We start from the raw sequence: 21,860 nt of genomic DNA, 5'->3' as shown, positions 1-21,860 counted from the left end.
ACAGTCCTTCCTTTACTATCAATCTGTTCCTTAATCTTTAGCTACACTAACACTGCCTGAGCCAACACTGCATCAATCACTGAAAAAGTTCTACTTTATTTAATCTTCACAGTACTAAGATGTAGCTACTGTTAGTCATTTTACAAAGGACACTGATGCTTAGAGTATTTAATTCATAGAATTTAAAAGAGAGAATTTGGGTGACAGAGTTAAGGAGATCCAGAAAAAGCATTTGAATCTGGGTAATTTTCAAAGAAAATTCAAATACTTAATAAAAAGATCTTGGAAAAATTAATCTGGTTTTTCCAGCTTTAGTATATCATATATTTAATTTTAGAGCCAAAATGTTGATTGAAATGGACATATTGTATCATTTATGTGCCTAATTTTAATAAGAAACTTTACATTTAATCCAAATTTGTGAAATCTAAATAAGAGCTTTAGTTACTTGTAAATTACTATGAGAATGATTAGCATTACTTTATTAGTTTTAAAAATCAATGATAAAAGCATCATAGTGCCAAACTAGCAAGCAAAAATACTAAATTTTATCATAAAATTCTAGAAACTTGTTCTAAATGCCTAAATATATGTTATTATTAGGGATATGGGGATATATCTGTACATATAGCTAATTCACTTTGTTATACAACAGAAACTAACACAACATTGTAAAGCAATTATATTCCAATAAAGATGTTAAAAAATAATAATAAAATAAAATTTAAAAACAACAGAATGAAGATTGAAAAAAAATTAATGAATTTTTAACTCTAAAAAATTATAACTGGATTTGTACTTAATATTTTTAAAGAAAATATTAAACATAAATATATGCCTTTGTGGAGTTTATGTATGAAAGTTGTCCAAAAATTTGAAATATGTTTTTTTGTTTGTTTTACTTTTTTTTTTTTTGTAGTACGCGGGCCTCTCACTGTTGTGGCCTCTCCCATTGCGGATCACAGGCTCCGGACGTGCAGGCTCAGCGGCCATAGCTCACGGGCCCAGCCGATCCGCGGCATGTGGGATCCTCCCGGACCGGGGCACGAACCCATGTCCCCTGCATCCGCAGGCGGACTCTCAACCACTGCCCCACCAGGAAAGCCCCTGTTTGTTTTACTTTTAATAAAAATCTTGATCACTGTATATTTGAGTGTTACTGTTCATTCCTCCAAATTTTACAATTTGCTCCCAACCTTTCTTGAAGCAGGTGGAATACAAAACATTAAAATAAGAACAATGTCTACAGTGCAAGCACAGCTAGTATTACTGTATTTTACCCCCATAAACAATCATTAAACCGGCCCAGCAGATCAATCCTACAAAAATAGAAGGAATTCTTCAAAGTATTTGGATATGGTGTTTTGTCCCATTAAGCAAAATGTTCTATAAACACTATCAAGAGCTGATATGTGTTGGGTCAAATGCGAAATCATCTCGATGATGACAGAACATTAACTATTTTGCTGAAAAGCTCAGTAGAAAATTACTCTCAATTCAGTTTTGATTTAAATATGTGAAGAAGTGAGTATTGTGGTTCTTGAAGATTCCTGGACAAAAGTTTACTTTAAATAATTTTTTAAAGAATGATTTAAGATGTAATCAGCAATTCTATTAACTCAGCATTTACTCATAGGTATATATGGATACAATTTCTATTGAGTAACTCTTTCCTCACCAACCTCAATGCAGATCTTAGCCCTGATTTCTCTCTAAAAAAAAAAAAGGAAAAGAAAAGAAGAGAAAAAGAAAACCATGACTTGCCTGATTGATCAAAGAACACCAAAGAGACTGTTGAAGCAAAAGCTCTAGATGTTTAGAAACATCTAGAAAAGGTTAACGTGTATTGTCTTTCAAAAGAAGAAAAACATAATTATTCCTGTTAGTATTCCAAGCCTGGAATTTTTCCATCAGAGTTCTGGAATGTTTAACAATATATATTGGAAATAATAAATTTTTTAAAAAGAAGGAAAGGGCCTCCCTGGTGGTGCAGTGGTTGAGAGTCCGCCTGCCGATGCAGGGGACACGGGTTCGTGCCCTGGTCCGGGAGGATCCCGCATGCCGCGGAGCGGCTGGGCCCGTGAGCCATGGCCTCTGAGCCTGCGCGTCCGGAGCCTGTGCTCCGCAACGGGAGAGGCCACAACAGTGAGAGGCCCGCGTACCGCAAAAAAAAAAAAAAAAAAAAAAAAAAAAAAAAAAAAGGAAAAAAAAAGAGGCGGTGGTGTTTAACCATATATTTGCTACTAAATTGTATTGTAAAAACTTTCCCATTTTATAGCCATATAAGCTCTGGCACATTCTAAAATATACATAAAATTTCTTCTATCTCATTTGTATTCTGCATTTGTAAATTCTGCCTCAAGTAAAATAAGCAATTGGGTGCAACATTTGCAAATTTTTATAAATAGTGTTCTAATTACACTATACTCCTGAATCCTTCTGTTTGGATTCAAGGTAGTGATGTCAAACATTACAAGAGTGTTTATTTCTTCGGAGTGGATGGGACACTTATATGACACATCTTTCTATTTTGGAAGACTACCCGATATAACACAAACACACACACAGGATTATATAGGTAATTTCATTTTTACAATTGATTAACATAAATGATTATTGGTTTCAGTAAATCTAACACTTTACAGAATTTCAGCTTAAATGAAAAATAATATTTTACAATTCCAAATGGCTTCTGAATTCCCAACCACAATAACAAACCGAAAGAAACGTTAGCAAATAATTTAATCTCTTAAGAGAGGACAATTCTTAGATCATGAATTGGTATTAATCAGTTTTAGTTCTAGCCTTTATTTTACTCACTAATTTGTTCATTTATTCAACAAATCTTTAAGTTTCTTCTGTTGGCAGCCCTTGGACTGGGCACTAATAACACAATATACAATAGTAAATAAGTACCTCCTCTTAAGCAATCAGCAACAGGTGAATTTATTCTCTTTCCCTTTAAAGGGGGTACCCTAATTTGAAATACAAAAGATAATGTATAGCACAGAGTTTTGTAAATAAATCCTCTTTAACTTTCATGGACTTTTTCTATTAGAAATCAAAGTTTATGCCAATTTATGGAACTTTGACTTTCTTCCACTTCAGCAGTCCTCACCCATGTTACACACCTAGAACAGTCCCGCTTCTGGAATCACAAACTTATTTATCTTTTTTGTGGGCCAAATATCTCATTATTTAACTCTCTCATTACCTTACTTTCATTACAAGTGTCTTTCCACATCATCAACATCCTCCAGTCCCTTGATCTCCCTTTACTTTCTTTTTTTTTTCTACACTCATTCAACTTTTTTCATTTCCTTTCCAGAACAGCCTATAGACCATGATCCATCATTTCCCATTACTACATTCCACTCCACCCTAAGCCTGAATAAATTCAAAGATTTGTGTTTCAGTTCCTACAGTCAGGCTCCTAGGTACAACAGGACAAAATACACAACCCTAATGACTTGTTTCACAACAAAGCCAGGGTCTCCAAAGTCATCTGGGTCACCAATCAGGGATGACACATTTTTTAACTGTCCCTGGTCAGACATCTCTCTCATGTCCCTCAGGTTAAAATATTTATGAATGTATTTAAGTCTTGAAATGCAAGGTCCTTACCATTTAAAAGAATTTTTTTTTAGTCTCTGCAGCAAAAGTGTCCTTACTTGTGCAGTCATCCCTCAGTATTCGAAGGGGACTGGTTCCAGGACCCACCAGGGATATCAAAATCTGCAACTGCTCAAACCCTCTGTGTCCACAGATGCAGAACCTATAGATACAGAGAGTCGACTGTACTTTTTCATCTTTATCTGTATTTCAACCCATCTTCTTTGCTCCAGAATAAATCTTTACCTTCCTCCTCTCAGACTGTACTTCACTAGTTTCATACTCTCCTCTATCCTCTACTTCTCTCTACCTCATGTACAAGTCTCTCCCATCCTACAAAATGTTTCCTTGACTTCTAGCTGCCTCCATTCCTCTTTCTTTCTATAGTCAAGATTCTCAGATCATTCTACTAGTAGCTTTCTCTATTTTTTCCATTCTCAACCCATGACCATCAGCTTCCAATCCATTTCCAATGGAATTTCTCACTAATGACCTCCTAGTTCCCAAATTAAACTGCAATGTTTTCGTCTGTACACAGTTTGACACTTCCATCATATCTGACATTAGTAACCACTGCTTGAAACTCTCTTCATCCTTGATTTTCATGAATCCAACTATTCAATGATTTTTCAGCCTTCCTTTCAGGCCACTCTTCAGCAGTGTTTTTCTAGGCTCCGTCTCCTTCACCTACAGCTCAGTAAGTGTGTGCTCACTTTGGCTCGGGCCTTTCTACTCTTCTTATGCTAGATAGTCCATGTGGCTGATTTCAATCACACGCAGGGTTTCATCCAATACATAAATGCTGATGACCCCAAAACTATATAGATCTCCCTCTATTCATCTTACTGGCAATAGTAATAATTTCTGGGGAGTAGGATTAGAAGATATTGGAAGATATAAATAGCACTCATATTTTCTATAAGGAACATGTATTCCTTTTATCTAAATTTTGTGAGTAGTTTTATATTAAAAAGGAAATCTTAATGAAAAGCAGAACTTCTATTGTAAAGAACAAATATATCTCACTGTGGAATCTCACTATAACATTATGAGTATAATGAGATTCTCAAATAAGTAATTAAACTCCCTTACAGAAAGTCCAGGATGAACCTACCATATATATATATGTATGTATTTATGTCAAACTCTGTGAAAATGCCATAGGTTCCGAATGCATTTATTAAATTTCTGAAGAGGTTGCTTCTTTTGACCTGTTGCTCACATACACTAATACTCAAACAATAACCCACACTAATCTATTACAATTATTTTTGGTTCATTTAAAATTGTTAGTTAAAGGTCTCCTGAGAGAGTTTTCTTTCCAGAAATTTCCAAAGAACTTATTCTTAAAATCCAAACAGTGGTTTAGAATTCCAAATCAGTAACAATGTGTGTTTAGAATGAAAAATGAAAATACACTTCAAACTAAATATTTCGAAATCAATTTCTTTCATGTTTACTCATCAATTCTTTGGTTCCGGGCTCTATGTTTTCCCTGAAACAGTTGACAGTTTTGCTTTTGGTATTAAATAACATAGGATTAGTCTGCCTAAGGGACCATCTGTTGTTCCATGCCCTGTCATGTCAATTCTAAGGCCTTTAGAATTGCATCCTGTGGTTTCTCATTAAGGGTAGAAGAAGGGCATCCTCTATCAGGAGCCTAAGCCTCAGAAATGCTGTCCATTCCAAATGAATCAACATACAGCTGTGACATGTGTCAAGTAAGACAGGATGTTTTTGTTTCATTATATGTAGATAAACTTGAGGTTTTAACAGATGGGAATGTAAGTTTGTTTGTTTGTTTTTCTTTCATTAGGCTGTGCTTTATAGTGTGGATACATTAAATGCCTCAAGGGGTTTTCTCTACTTTATTTTATGTTACTACTGATATTCCTGATCAAACTATAAGTAAAAACAAACTCGTACTTATTATATGTTAACTAGTTTCAAGCAAATCAGCAATAATTATATCCTTTTAAAGTTACAAGAGAAAAAGGGTGCCTTCTACTTCAACTTCAAAAATCCTTTAACAGTTTCAAAAAGCTCAAGAGAATATAATAAGTACATACAATGAGGGTGTTACAAATAAGCATAAACAAATTCATACTGATTCAGTAAGGGAAGGTTAAGGAAACCTTTCCAGCAGTCAGAAATTTTGTACTTAATTGCACAATAACTTTGTGACACATATGGCCAAAAGGAATGTGCTGAAAGTTATTCCTGGGTCTACCCCAGAATTCCTTCTATATGATTTCCTTCTTTCAGAAAAATCATATAAAGTTGGTTTAAATACCAGTGCATATTTCGTTTTCATATTTTTACCTATATGTAATTATTTCATTGTTTCAAAATATAAACCAACTAGTAGTAGTATATTTATGACTCTTCAATAACCGTGGCGTATAAGACACAACTCATGGGCCATGAGCCATGGGGGTATGGAAAGATAAAAGCCTCACAGTGGGTACAGTCTAAAAGCCTCACAGTGGGTACAGTCAAGAATCAGGGATCACCGTCTGAGATGCAAAAGAAGATCCAATATGAAACAGATGAATATAGTCATCTCCAGAAATAACAAACTTTGATTTTCTGAGAATATGTTTGCAAATGAGACCACAGGGACCCCAGATCTCCAGCAAGAAGTCTGGCCTATCTCCAAGAGTCAGTCACCTTAACAAATATGCCCCTCAACTCCAATATGAGTCAATTCACTAATATAAAAAGAGAATGAAGCAGCTACCAATTTTACCATAACGTGTCTGAGATAATTGTTATCTTGTTAAAATAAAAGAACTGTAGAATCTAGGAAAAAAAACCAACATGAGCAAAGAAGAAAAGTTTGTGTCTATCATGGTCTGTATAATGCTAGGGATTTTGCTTCTGGGAGAAAAACTGTTCAGCCACTAGATAGCTATATTCGATACCAGAGTAAATAATTTCTTCAAGCTTTCCCATAGGCTGAATGAAATATTCCCCCGAGCCATCACAAATCCTTTGCTCCTGTTTTTTAGAGCATCCTTCTGGTTACTAATTTCATTTTCCAATTTCCTTTGCATCTAGAAGGTGAGGCCCCAGATATCAGACAAAGTATATCTCCATACAAACTAATAAGCTAGCCCTATAACTTATCAAACCTTCTCTGGTGAGTTTGGGTACTATGAATTGACTGATTCAACCAGGCCCATGGGAAAACAAACAATAGCAATATTTTCTGAAATTGAAATCTCACATCATGGAAGGTAGACCAAGAGGCTCTGCCTCCACTCCAGGAGCTGTATGTATATATCCTCTCTTAATGCCATTGTGCACCCAAAAGTCATCAAGACAAAGGTCAGTTCCCAGGGAGCTTAAAGCCTAGCAAAAGAGTTAAATGTCTATAATCATTTGTATTGTAACAGACTGATTAGCATATCACATCCAAGCATCATGAATACACCAATGAGGAGAAGATACATTTTACTGAAAGAATAAGAGAAGCTTAATAGATGAATCAGCCAATCAGCCAAAAAATATTTTTCAGGTACTGTGGCATTGAGCAGGGATTTGAATTTTGACAGAGTGGAAAAAAGGAATTGCCAAGCTAAAATTAAAAAATACCATGAGTGAAGTGCTGCTCATGTTTAAGTAATTCAGAGACTCTAATTTGACTGATTTTACAATATATAATAGAACCAGAGGCTATACAGGTAAGCTGGATTTGGATCCTAATCCAGACCTGGTTTTCTTTGTACAAAGCTAAGGAGTGTTTATTTTATAAGAACCCGGAAGAGGAATGTTTTTGAGCAGAGATACTCTGAGTATACTGCTGTGTCTTATGTATGCTGAGATCACTCTGGCAGTCAGTAAGGACAGACTTCCTATGGAAGAGACAAGGGGCAGTGGATTCAGTGGGGAAGCTATTGTGATTGTTGAAATGAGAGTTAATAAGGAGCTGAACTAGCAGAGCAGTAATAATATAAAAAAGGCAAGAGACAGCATTATTAAATTTAGTTAACAACTCCATTATTTATTGATGTGCCTTGTGTACCCAAATCTTGATATGAAATTACAACACTGAAGCCTTCAGTTACAAAGAACTAGAAGATAATATCAACCTAAAATAAAGTAATTTGATAGTGTATATGTTTATAATCTATTGTGAACCTCAGAAGTAAAAGAAAAACCTGCCATTTATGGGTATGTAGCAGGTCAGTAATATTACCTGTTTTATAAAGATGTAACTTTAATCAAGTTGATCTGATTCCCTCTCTCAATTGAGAAAATTACTGACAGAATCAAAATTCCTAGTCATCTGAACTGAGGGATAGGAAGAGCTAAATGTGATCAATATAAAGATGGTGCTGCTGGTTACACTATTTCACCATCATCCCAAGTAGCCTTCCTAGGATTGTTGAAGAATCTTTGCCAAAGGAGTGAAATAAGAACATATGCACCAAGTCTTCTTTGGAAGATCCATTCATTCACTTATTTATTCACTTATTCGGCCAATACTTAGTAAGCACTCACTGTGTGCCAGTAGGATAGTAGGTTTTGGGTAAATAGAGATGATAGAAGACAAAGCTGCTGCCTTCAAGGATCTCATAATCTAGTAAGGGCAGTGGCCAAGAAAGCCTAAAGCAATGGGTGATGTGTTACAACAGAATATAGGGCACACTAAAGCAGTAGACCTAGATATGAAAAAACGGAGGACGGGATGGAATGGTCAGAAAAATTTGCCCAGTACTTAGAAATATCTAAGTACTAATTAATTAGAAGTGATAAAGAATAGTAAAATATACTTTTATTTAAATATCAGGACTTTATACTTCTTATGCCAATACTTTGATCTAATTTCTCTAAAAGTTGAATACAGGTATAAAACTAAACATATTTTAATTTTTCTTTCAGTGTTATAGCAAGAAATTTGTCTAGTTTTTATTTCTAGATTTCTAAATTTATTGTTAATTAAAGTTTGGTAAAACTAATCACCGTTATAACATTGCATTCTTTTTTTTTTTTTTTTTCCTGTACGCGGGCCTCTCACTGTTGTAGCCTCTCCCGTTGCGGAGCACAGGCGCCGGACGCGCAGGCTCAGCGGCCATGGCTCACGGGTCCATCCGCTTCGCGGCATGTGGGATCTTCCTGGACCGGGGCACGAATCCGTGTCCCCTGCATCGGCAGGCGGACTCTCAACCACTGCGCCACCAGGGAAGCCCTAACACTGCATTCTTAAGAGATAAAGATGAAATCATCTTCCTTTTCTATAGTGAATTGGTAATTTTAAAAATTTGCTTAAAACCAGTAAAAGAAAAGTCTACCATACAGAGAGTCAAATACTCCCTTAATGCCTTCTCCTCTTGGTTCCTAAAATTCTCATGTGTTATTGCTTCCTAGATGGTTATTTTGGAGAAAAGATCTATTTAATTGAGACTGTTGGTATGGAAATTTTCCATAATCAAAATTCTAGTGTTGAAATATTTCTAGAGACCACATAGCCCAACCTCCCTTTTTTTTTTTTTTTTTTTTTTTTTTGCAGCTGAAGGTTTTTTCTGAGTTGAGGCTCAGAGCATTCAAATGGCATACAAGTTTATGCATTCAGCTTTTTCAAGAACTAGGAATAATTCCCAGGTCTCCTCAAAATACAATGTTCTTTCCACTCTTGTAATTTGTTGATGAGTTCACTGTTATTTTATGGTACAACCCAAATGCTTGACCAAAACTTAGCATACCTCAGCTATTGCCTGTTCCTCCTTCTGTATATCTCATCTGGAAAGAAACGACCATCTACCTTGCCAAATAGTTTTAAGTCATTCCTGGATCCTTTATCTCATAAACCTAATTGGTCATTATGTCCTGTTGGTTCTACTTCCAAATAAGTTTCAAATGTTTCCCCTCCTCATTATCCTTCCTGCTGTTGATCTAATTTGGGGGATTACCATACCCAATTTTGACTACTATAATAATTTCCTACCTTAAATCTCTCCTCCAATCTAACCCCCCACTTGCTCTAGAATGACCTTTTAAGACTACAATTCTGATCATCATCTGCCAGTTTAAAGTCTCCAATGGCTGACCGATCCACTAAAGACAAGAGTTCAAGAGTACCATAATCTGACCCCTGATCATATCTCCCACCATAACCCCACTGGCACGATGCAAGCAGTTTCCTGAACGTGACATGCTGTTTCCTGCCTCTATGAATGTTGTCTTCTCTCCTTAAAATACCCTCCTCCTGCTTATCATGAAGCTAACTTATTCTCACCTTTCAAGATACCCTCAACCGAAACTTTACCTAGAGAGTCTTTACTGGCAATCCTCCAAAACCTGGAGGTGTTAGGTACCTCACTTTTAAGATCCCAAAGCACCTTGGGCACAAATCAATCATAGCACTTATCCAACTGCAATATAACTGTAAATTTACATGTCTGTCTCTTCCACTAACCTTGAACTTCTTAAAGGTAGGGACCCACTTTCATTCCTGCCCACTAGAACCTAGCGCAATAATTAAAACATAATATATACATGATAACTACTTTTGAATAAATGAAGGAATGATTAAAAATGAATAAATAAAGAGTTAATAAGTGAATGAATATCTATAATGCAAATAAAATGGAAGCCCATGTATAAAAATATAACTATTATATGGACAGGCACCAGAGAAATAATTTGTTACACAAGCCCAATAAATAAAAGAAATATGTAAGGTTTTGAATCAACATATATTACCCTCAGTACAACAGAAATATATTTATGAATGAGAATTTTGTAGGAATATATTTTATAGTAGAACTTCATCTGCATTTTAACTGCTTTGATCTTTAAACTAAGGTCTTTTGAGGGTGTGGAGTCCTCAAAATAAAATTGTTCAGTATTTAAACTCCTGGCCATGAGATCCCACTTCTACCTTTTTAATCAACTAATGAGATACCCACTAGAGCCAGACATCTCATGAATAGGCAATGTGAAAGCCTACCTTCTGTGATTACTTCTGTAGGCTATTATCAGTGGAAGCACTGTAAAACGTGTATGCAGAGGTATGAACTAATTCTAAATAATATTAAGAGTACAAATGCAATGGACAAGAGCATTAATCATAAAAAAAAAGAGAGAGAGAGAGATGTGTCCCTCACCACCTCAACCTCTGGCTAAATGCCACAGCAAGTCATTCTTTGATCTTTTCTATGACCTTTTCAAGTACTAAGTATATTTTTAATATTCTATGAATATAAATACATGTTTGTCATTACCCTTCCTATGATGCATTATAAGGCATTAGCAAAGCAAAATGAATCTGATTTTGAAGGTTTAATTGCACAGCTTTTGCATACACTTTAATAGGTAATGCAAAACCTTCTCAGCAGGTGTACAATGAGATAAAGTGATTTTTCATGAATAATTCATTATTTTAAAAAAACACTTCTGCTAAGATACAATTTGCAATCATGTTTTTCAGGAGAGATCAGTGAAAATTCAAAGCTGTCATTCCCAATTTGTTTTAGTTCAGATTCAAAAGGTCACCCACTTGACACAATGGAAACTAGAAATGCCCTTTTCTTTTTTCATGTCAACATGTTATTCTCCATATTTTCTATCTAAAATGTTTTTGAAACCTGAAGAGTAAGAAATTTTATGCTACCCAATAAAAATTACTTAGAAAAAATAAAATTTTATTAAAAATTCCCGATAAATTAATTCCAGTAGAATTCTCTAAGAAGGTAGTAATAATCTCAGAATGCCCTGCTATATAATATCTGGGAAATTTTATATAAAAATGCCATTTTACTCTACCATGGACCTGGAAGTCAGTGATTCAAACTTTTCCCCTGTATAGACTATCATTAAAAATGTCATGGTTTAGGGGGGTGGGGGAGGGATGGAGTGGGAGTTTGGGGTTAGCAGATGCAAACTCATATATAGAATGGATAAACAACAAGGGCCTACTGAATAGCACAGTGAACTATATTCAATATCCTATGATAAACTATAATGGAAAAGAGTATAAAAAAGAATATATATATTTTATATATATATATATACACACACACACACATACACACACACACAACTGAATCACTTTGCTCATTATTTACAACAGTCAAGATATGGAAGCAACCTAATGTGCATTGATGGATGAATGGATAAAAAACTACATATACATACATATATATATATGTGTGTGTGTGTGTGTGTGTGTGTACACACACACACACACACACACACACACACTGGAATATTATTCTGCCATGAAAACGAAGGAAATTGTGCCATTTGGGACAACATGGATGGACCTTGAGAACATTATGCTAAAGGAAATAAGTTGAACAGAGAAATACAAATACTCTATAATCTCACTTACATGTGGAATCTAAAACAAACAAAAAAGAGCTCATGGATACAGAGAACAGACTGATGGTTGCCAGAAGAGATACGGTAAGGGGGTTGGGGAAATGGGTGAAGGGTATTGAAAAGTACAAACTTTCTACTATAAAATAAGTCATGGGGACGTAATGTATAGCATGGTGACTATGGTTAACAGTACTGTATTTTTGTGTATTTGAAAGTTGCTAAGAGAGTAGATCTTAAAAAGTTTTCATCACAAGAAAAAAAATTTGTGACTATGTATGGTGATAGATGTTAACTAGACTTATTGTGGTGATCGTGTCACAATACATACAAATATCAAATCATTATGTTGTACTCCTGGAACAAATATAATGTTACATATCCATTATAACTAATTTTTTTAAAAAGCTAAACACAGTATTATCACATAATCCAGCAATTACACCCCTAGGTATTTATCCAACTGATTTGAAAACACATTCACACAAAAATGTGCACATATGTATATCAGTTTAATTCATAATCACCAAAAACTGTAAGCAACCAAGATTTTTTTCAATAAGTGAAAATAAGTGAATGCATATAAAAAGTCCTGGTACATATATACAATGAAATATTATTTAGTGATAAAGAGAGATGAGCTAATAAGCCATGAAAAGTCACAGATGAACCTTAAATGTGTACTGCTGTTTGAAAGAAGCCAGTCCAAAAAGACCACATACATTATGATTCTATTTATATGACAACCTGGAAAAGACAAAACTGCAGAGATGATAATCACATCAGTGGTTTCCAGAGATACAAGTCGGTAAAGAAGGTTATATAGGTGAAACTATTCTGTATGATATTGTAATAGTGAATACAAGACATTAAACATTTGTTAAACCCATTTGAACTATTCAACACAAAGAGCGAACCTTGACAAAAGAACCTAACTACATTACAAATGTGTGAAACAACTTACCGAAGGGGGTTGGGGGGAAGGTGCTGACTTAAGTAATTTTGAAAATGAGTGGAGTCTATAAAATTAGGGGCAAAAGAAATTGTATGTAAGCATTTGTGTTCTAGTTGATAAAGTGATATCCCAAGAGGGATGGGATAACAATACTAATACTGCTATGCATGCATACTGGAGTAGAACAATTAAGTAAATGGATGGTGAATGGAAGAAACCAGGTTTCTCATTGTTAGAGTGGTAGGTTACAGATAAGCAAGAGCAGGGGTCTAGAAGAGCCATGTGGTAGTGGATTACAGTCTGAGACATCAGCATGAACTGGTGTTTAGTTTAATATAAATATAAGTGATTATACAAAAAGATCTCTTATAGATATGTGTACACACACAGCTTAGTATACACACATATATGTCTTTGCTCTATCAGCGGAGAGGGCTTAGAAGCAATGATACCCCAGCTGCAACAGCACACCTAGCCCCAGATACAGGTTTCTAATACCATTCTCCAATAAAAAGAACCAGGACTCCTGGGGGTAATGGCTGGTTCTAGCACTGGGGCAAGAACTATACAAGATGAGCCTATAGCTCTTGTAGTGCCAGAAAGTATGGAAGTGCTCTCATACACATACACACACAGCTATCTCAAAGGGACACAGGAGTCGACTTGAGCTCCCAATGACCAAAGCTGGAACAATTTGAAATATAAAATAAAGTAGTATTGTATTATAACCAAAGTATAAAATAAATATTCATTATTTCATATCTGATCTAAGTAAATAATTAAATAAATAAAGAAGTGGGAAAGAATAAACATATCTCCCATGCAGAATTCCAAATCATTTATGCAGATACTCCACCCTCCAAGAGGTGAAGCATAACTCCCCTGTCAAGCGTGGACTGCGCATAGTAACTTCCTACCAAGGAATACAATATGGAAAGAGGAGGAAAGAGTAACTTTACAATGCAGAAGCCCAACAAACACTACCTGAGCCAGATAGCAAGGTCCACATCGACAATGGACACATTGTTATTATGTCATGTAGATAATACGTACCCAAGTATGACTTGATGAAAATGGCACTTTACCTCTGTGATCTTGCTCCCAAAAACACATAACCCAAATCAAATCATAAGAAAAAAATATTACAAATCCCAACTAATGTTCATTTCACAAAATATTTGGCCAGTACTTCTCAAAACAAGATCATTAAAAGTCATTAAAATCTTCGAAACCGTCACAGCCAAGAGGAACCTAAGAAGACTTATGACTAAACATAATGTAGTATTCTGAATGCGATATGAAACAAGAAAGAAAAGGAAACAAACAGAAAAAAAACCAAAAAGAAATGTGAATAAAGTATGCACTTTATTTAATATGTCAATATTCATTCATTAATTATACCAAATGTACCATACTGATGTAAAATATTAATGAGAGAAATTGAGTGGATATGTGGGAACTCTGTAATAACTTCACAAGTTATCTATAAATCTAAAACTGTTCTAAAATAAAAAGCTAATTTAAAAAACAATTATTAACTTCAGGGGATAATAAGGAAACAATTCATTACCTTGAAAATTGGTAAATTAAAAGAAAAAATCATGCATTTATCCTGTCACTCATAAATGAACTATATGCTGGGCTTTGCAATGTCAACTTGCCTAGGCTGATTGACATTTCCAGAGTTCCCCTTCTTGTATGTTTCTGATTAAGGCAGTCCACAAGGGACAGTTCAAGGCCCATGTAGGATGAAGCCTGTTGTGACCCCAAGCACACCTGGCAGGTGAGGCCAGTCTTCCTCAAGTCAGGTTGTTTGAGAATGTAGCCCAAAGCAAGTGGTAAATCCCATCTTTCACTAAATATCAGCACAAGACCAATATATAGCAAAACTATTACCACGAGGGAAAGTTGAAAATAATTTTGAAGAGAGAGTAAGCAAGACAGAAGTCACAGTCTACTGTAAACTAACCTAGGAAGTGACAGTCCATCACTTTTTCCACATACTGTTCTTTACAAGAGTCACTGGGTCTAGCCTACACTCAAAAGGAAGGGGTTACAGGAGCACATGAATACCAGGAGACAGGGGAGACATTTTAAAAGTTGCCTACCGGAGTTTGCCCTCTGGGCCCCACTGATTCACATCCCTCTCACATGCAAAACACATTCATCCCCTCCTAGAGTCCGCAAATTCTCATCCCATCACAGAATCAGCTCAAAGTCCAGAATCTCATCATCTAATTCAGGTCCATGTGTAGACTGGGCTCCTCGGGTATAACAACTAGTTTTTTCCTTTCTAATAATTAAAGATGCTTAATTTCCAAAAGTAAAACTTGAAATAAAATTAACTTCAAAGTAAATACCTTCTATCTGTCATTAGCAAATCTTGCATCATTCATCATATATATATATATATATATATGCATGCAAATGGAACCTCAAATGATGCTTCTAGACCTTACAGCTTCCCTATCTCTCCAGATATCAGAAGCACTTCTCTTAGAGCATTAGCAAACTCCCCTCCCTAGACACAAATCAACCCATCAAATGACCACAGAGCAGAGAAAGAGAGAGAGAGATCTCCTCCTTTTGAAAGTCAATTTATAAAATTCCAGAGAAGGCTTCTGGCTGGTCCACTCTGAGTTATATGCCTGTTGCTGGGCTGATCCTTGATCAATAGGAAGGGTACGGCCATCGCAAACTCATGAGAATGGGAGTAGAGGACGGCCAGGTCCCCTGAAGAGGGTGGTTACCAGAGGAGGAAGGAAAGAAATATGGGACAAACAGAAAAAACTGTTTCATTATAATGTTTATTTTAAATCTAAATCAATTACTATGTGAGTTATCTAGCCACACCTAAAAGGTACAAAGAAACAAACATTAGGATTCAGGTCACTTTACCTGAGCCAAGATTTCCTGCTCTTGAATATCAATAATCTTTATAGTCATTCATATTCACTATATATTTAAAATTTCAGTTCATTTGCATTTAATGTTTCCCACCTTGATTAGAAGAAGAATATATGTATTTGTTTTTTGTCCAAGCAAAGATTTGCAGTATATTAGTCTGTGTATATTGGTGTTGTACATTAATGTTAAAATAGCTTTTAGGTATGACTCAAATGTAAAAGTTCTCCAATATAACTCACCCAGTAAAAACATGGTATGTGCAACACAGCATCTTTTAAAAAGTAATCTCTCTCTTATAAGAAGGTGATACTACTGACATGTTATTGATATGTTATTTGTTTTGAATTATATTTTCAAATTCTTTATTTTAAAATAAAACACATATATAAAAAAACAGAGAATAAATAACTTAATGAGTTATTTTAAGGTGAACTCACTTATAACTACTATCCAGATCATAAAATAGAATTTCGCAAGGCATCCATAAGCCCTTCCACATAACCCAGCACAATAACAAGTCCCCCACTCCCCCAGATATAACTACAATCCTGATGATTGTAACAACCACTGCCTTCTGTTTCATTATAGTTTTATCACCTAAGTACTGTTTAATTAAACAAGGAGAAAATTAGATTGAAGTGACTCTAATGCCATGGCCTACATAAGTAACCAAACCAAAATGTAAGCCTGTAAGTGGCCCAAGTTTACAAAATTGAAACCTAGGGACAACCAGTCACAAACAGCCAGGCTTTAAGCTGTAGCCAATCAATAATCTCCTTACTTTGCTTTCACATTTTCTCTATAAAGAAAGTCTCTCCCCTGAGCTCCTGTTGGTGGAGCTCTACTAACTGCTTCCAGTCTGGTGTTGCCTGATTAGAATGGATTTTTGCTCAAATAAATTCTTAAAAATTTTACTATGCCTCAGTTTGTCTTCGAAAATTATGCATCCCTAGACACCACAGTTTAATCTTGGCCCCTTTTAAAATTTCACTGTTTCTCTTAAATCTCTGTTAATCTATAGGTTCCTCCTTCATCCCTTTCTTCTCCTTATAATGTACCTATTAAAGAACCTGGGGCATTTGACCTGTTGAATATCCCAGCAGGTTCCCTTAGCAGTTAAGTTCTTTTGATTGTTACTTCAGCTCTCCCAATGATCCTGTGAGGTCGTTAATAACCCTGAATAAATCCCTTTCTGTTTAAACTAGCTAGAGTGAGTCCAAGCGCCCGCAACTAAGAACCCTGATTACAAAACGGAATAACTTTTTTGTTACAAAGTTAATTCCACATACATAATTATATGTATATATACATATATGTGAAGTGGAATGTAGGATGAGGATGATAGCTATCTGTGTGACAGAATACTTACTGAAATTTTTATTACCCTAGGTGAAAAACAAATTTATATCATGAGCAACAGTGTTACAGCTTAGTTTCTTAAAGTTATTTAGACATTAAAGTGGCAAATCTTTCTAAAGGTGTTTATCACTTGTTAGAGATTCCTGTGCAGTTCTCTGTCAATGGGACGATAGTAGGTAAAGACATGAGTTGATGTGGATGAAAATCTCCATGAGGAAACACATGTAACGAGAGATCCGTGGCACATTTTAGGTTTGTAGTATCTCCAACAAAACCCAAATTAGCTGTATAATTTGAAAATGAAATATAATTTAGTCTATAATAAGCATAAACAATGTATATACTTCCAAAAATAGAGGTAATCATTTATCTTTATATTCAAGTTGAATTGTCATATAATTTAAATGAGACCAAAGAGAAAAGACTCAAAACACGAACAACATCCTTAACAAAAATCAAAGTCTGTAGGTGTGAAGTGACTTTAGGGGTAATTACTGTTAGATTTAATGTAGGAAAGACCATGAAGACGCAGAAGTATTACCTGAAGGGAGCCAGGAAACAGCAAGTAAGATTATGGACAAACAGAATGTGAACGTTCTAATCCAATACCTTTACTGACTACCCCATTTTGTAGATACAAAAGGAAAAACTGAGGAAAAGGCTGCATGGTAATTTAATAAACTTACCAAATGTTTTACATGTTTTCCATTTTACCAGGCAAGGGTCCAGAAGCATAATTACTGTTTTAGCAAAATGTATCCTTGGCATCACCAAGAGTGGTTGAAAGTTCTTCAAGCAGTACCTTAAAGAAGGATAAGAAAATAGTGCCAAGATCTATGATGTAGAATAGGAATGTGTAGGTCATAATATCATGATGACAGAAACATTAACAGAGATAATGCTAAAAATCTGCACATTACAAGCTAATATAAAGAGTGACCTATTCCAAAATATCTAGCTGGGAACAAATCACTCTTTGTATTCCAGGCATTTCTTTATTAAGTTTTACTTAATATCAAAATTCATTTACACTTCAACATATATCTGTAACACTGAAAGACAACAGCCTACAGCAGAAATGGCAAGTGTGGCAGGCACTGTGCTATCTTTCCCAGCCACATGTTTATATAAGATATTCCTAACTGATCGTATCACTCTTTCTTGAGCTGGGCAAAGATTCAGAACCCTTCTCAACTCAGTGCTCCAGACAGCTACTATTAATTGAATAAACAAAGATGATCCTTGAAATGAAATCTATTTTCCCTCCCTGGCCTGGAGTAAACGGACAAGAGGATAACCTCAGATTATTCTGCAAAAGATAAACCGAAAAGTAGTCAGTTTTAATAAGCAGTAAGAATATGCACCACCGATAATTTTCACACAGAATAATGCTTCATAATGAGAAAAGTTATTAACTTAGATTTGAAGTCATTTATTCAAGTGGTATAATAATCAACTGATTTAAATCCTTTATTTTTCAAATCATATTGTCTAATCTTACATGGAGTGTCACTCTCATAAAAGCCATATTTCATAAAAAGATACTGTGGACATCCTTTAAATGCATCTTTCTGAAGAAAGTACATGTGCTAAACAGACTAACCATGATGCATCAAACTTTGACATATAAACATATATTTCTTTGAAAATGTAAATTCAGTTAAAAAAATTATTGAGCTTCTACTATTGTCAGCATAGCAGATGACTGTGTAGTGATTCTGAATCCACGCTCTGGAATCCTAGTACTTGTGGTCAATTGCTGGCCCCACCACTATATGACCTTGGGGTAAGTAACCTCTAATCTGAGTTTCTTCATCTATAAAACGGAGTAAAAATATTACTGATGTCATTGTAATCTGTATAGACTAAAGAAATATTATATCACAGCACATACAACAGTATCTACCTCTAGTAAATAGTTAAAATTTTCAGACATCATTATTATTGTTGCTGTTATTATTATTATATGAAGACCAATATGATTCATTTATTGTTCTCATCTCTTGCTTTAAGAGTCTGAGAGCATAGGGTCAGAGAGTAGGTGGAGAGTGGGAGATGGGAGGAAGAAATGGAATATATATCACAGAATAATATTGCTATAATATATAACAGAATAATATTGGTACATTGACATAAAATTGTTATATGAATTCAACTTCAATTATTACAACTCAAAAAACAGGTGAAAGAATTAAGAAAGTCTTGAGAAGATAAAATTTAAGAAAGTCCTGGTAAAATACACATGATTTCAATGGAGAAAAGAACCAACACAACCAGAGCTAGAAAGAAAGGAGAGGATGTGGTTAGAGAATAATGAGCCAGAGCTTGTAGCAGTGAGTAAAGAAGAATGTGAAAATATAATTTAAAAGGCACACTGAACCATATTTCGAAGGGCCAAGAATGCCGCACTGAAAGATTGAATTTGAGTAAAATTAAGTTAGAGAATCAAGATGTAATCCAGACCTATAAATCTGTTTTTAATAATAAAGCATGATCGCATCCTTTTATGAGACAATGATAACCCTATCCTCAAAAGTTGGGAGGCCAGTCAAGTGTGCTTTATTATTCATTTACTATGAATTATAGTAAATACTATTTTAAATTAACATTTTAGAATTACAGAGAAAGTCTTGTAAAATCTAATTTACCTCAGAATTTGCACAGTGATACTCTAATCTGTGTTTTACTCTCTCAAATCATAACCAATAAATACAGGCCATGTAAAAAATTTTTGCAAATCTGATATTTTCAACCATATTTATAATACCCAAATAATAACCTATATCAATAGCAACATCTTAAAATTCAACAATCTTCAAATATCCATTTATTATAACAAGTAATTAGTGAGCTCTAAATTCTACATTCAACTAAAAAGCACTGCATTTGGTTTTATAAAGACTTGAAAAGGGATATAAAATCTTCTCTTCAATAAAGGATATCTATTTAAGGGGAGTTCTCTGGTGGCGCAGTCATTAAGACTCCACCTGCCAGTGTAGGAAACACTGATTCGAGCCCTGGTCCAGGAAGTTCCCACATGCCGCGGAGCAACTAAGCCCATGTGCTACAACTACTGAGCCTGCATGTCACAACTACTGAAGCCCACGTGCCTAGAGCCTGTGCTCTACAACAAGAGAAGCCACCACAGTGAGAAGCCCACGCACCACAACGAAGAGTAGCCCCCACTCGCTGCAACTAGAGAAAGCCCGCGTGCAGCAATGAAGACCCAATGCAGCCAAAAATAAATAAATTCTATAAAATAAATAAATAAAATAAAACAAAAGCCCTTCTTCTATCACTTAAAAAATGTATAGAATCTAAAAACGATTTTTTAAAAAAGGATATCTATTTAAGGAAATTAGATATTCATGTTTTTTAAAAAAATAATAATTAAATACCATGTTAAACGGCAAGAACAAAGATGAAGGTGGAAGGAGCTAATCTCTTTTGAGAGCTACATAATTTACATCTCCTATGTCATTGAATCTACCCAGCAGTCCCGCTTTTGCAAGTAGGAGAGGTCACCGAAAGTCCTTGCTCTGACGAACACTTGAGGCTAAGGCTGGACTCTGGAGCTAGAAGTTAGTGCTAGCTATGCTAGCTAGCTGCCTATGTTAGTGCTCAAATGTTAGTGCTGCCTCTTAGAGGCTTTGTGATTTCAGGCAGATGATTAAGCCTCTTTTAAGTCTCAGTTTCTTCATTTGTTAAACTGGAAACGTAACAGTATTTAATACACATAGATGTTGTGAAGGGGAACTAAGGAAGTAGGTATGTGTGAAATGATAATGCCCTATGACAGCATTTACACAAAGTGCTTTCTAAAGTATCCTAGTCCTAGAAGATTGCTATGATCAAAAAAGGATATATAGTCTTTTAGACTGATGTTTGGGGAATCCTATGTATAATTTCTACCTTTCGGAGACTTGTAGTGTTCATAAAGAAGTTTTGCAGTCGAGAAAAGTTCTCTTTAACTTTAACTCATAAATTCCTCAAATTTATTTTGCCATAAAATACTGTTTTCTTCTTTTCCTTTCTTCTTCTATTTTTCTTTCTATCTTTCTTTCTTCCTTGGTTTGTGTATTTGTTTGCTTGCTTGCTTTTACATAGCATTTAAACCCCTATATCCATGGAAAATCGTTCCACAGCACATTCTATAGAAAGCACTGTATAATAAAAAGTTAGCATTCACAAAGACATGAGAGATTCAAACAATTAGCAATTAAAAAGTCCAAATGTAGAAGAGGTGAGGAAGAGATGGAATGGTCAGGAATGCCTTACAAAGGAAGAAAATTCAATGCAAAGCTAAAAATTTAGACAAACTGAGAAAAAGGACAGATCTGTACTTCAAGGAAGCACACCATGGGCAGAGTAAACATATCAATAGTTCAAATGGAGAGTATGTAAGGATAATAATGATGGTTAGATATTCTAGCTAACACATAATATTTGGCAGGCATTATCTCATTTAGCAGGTGAGAAGACTGGTGAAGTAGATTAGAATCAAATTCGGAAAATTCTGAGGACTATCTTATATAATTCTCTTATTGAAAAAAATCGCTAGGTAATTTAAGCTTTCAGTCCTTCAGAAAGCATTTGTTAAAAACTGATTTCGGATTGACAACAGATCACTTACATCTTTCTCTCAGTATTGCAACACTTAGGACATTTGGTTTGCATTGTTCTTCAGCTGTGCTATATTAAC

General features: G+C 35.1%; 1 long non-coding RNA gene across 1 annotated transcript in view; it reads right to left on the bottom strand.

Moving 5' to 3' along the window:
• The window catches only part of LOC307184397, a 202,367-nt gene that overhangs the window by 82,591 nt on the left and 97,916 nt on the right, over positions 1 to 21,860 (bottom strand). The window contains exon 3 of the long non-coding RNA XR_013827719.1: positions 17,845 to 17,960. This is a non-coding gene — a long non-coding RNA (uncharacterized lncRNA). The remainder of the gene's footprint in view (positions 1 to 17,844; positions 17,961 to 21,860) is intronic.

This window comes from Stenella coeruleoalba (genome assembly GCF_951394435.1).
Source record: "Stenella coeruleoalba genome assembly, chromosome: 3".
In the NCBI taxonomy this organism is placed as follows: Eukaryota; Metazoa; Chordata; class Mammalia; order Artiodactyla; family Delphinidae; genus Stenella; species Stenella coeruleoalba.
This window is presented reverse-complemented; position numbering and strand designations above follow the sequence as displayed.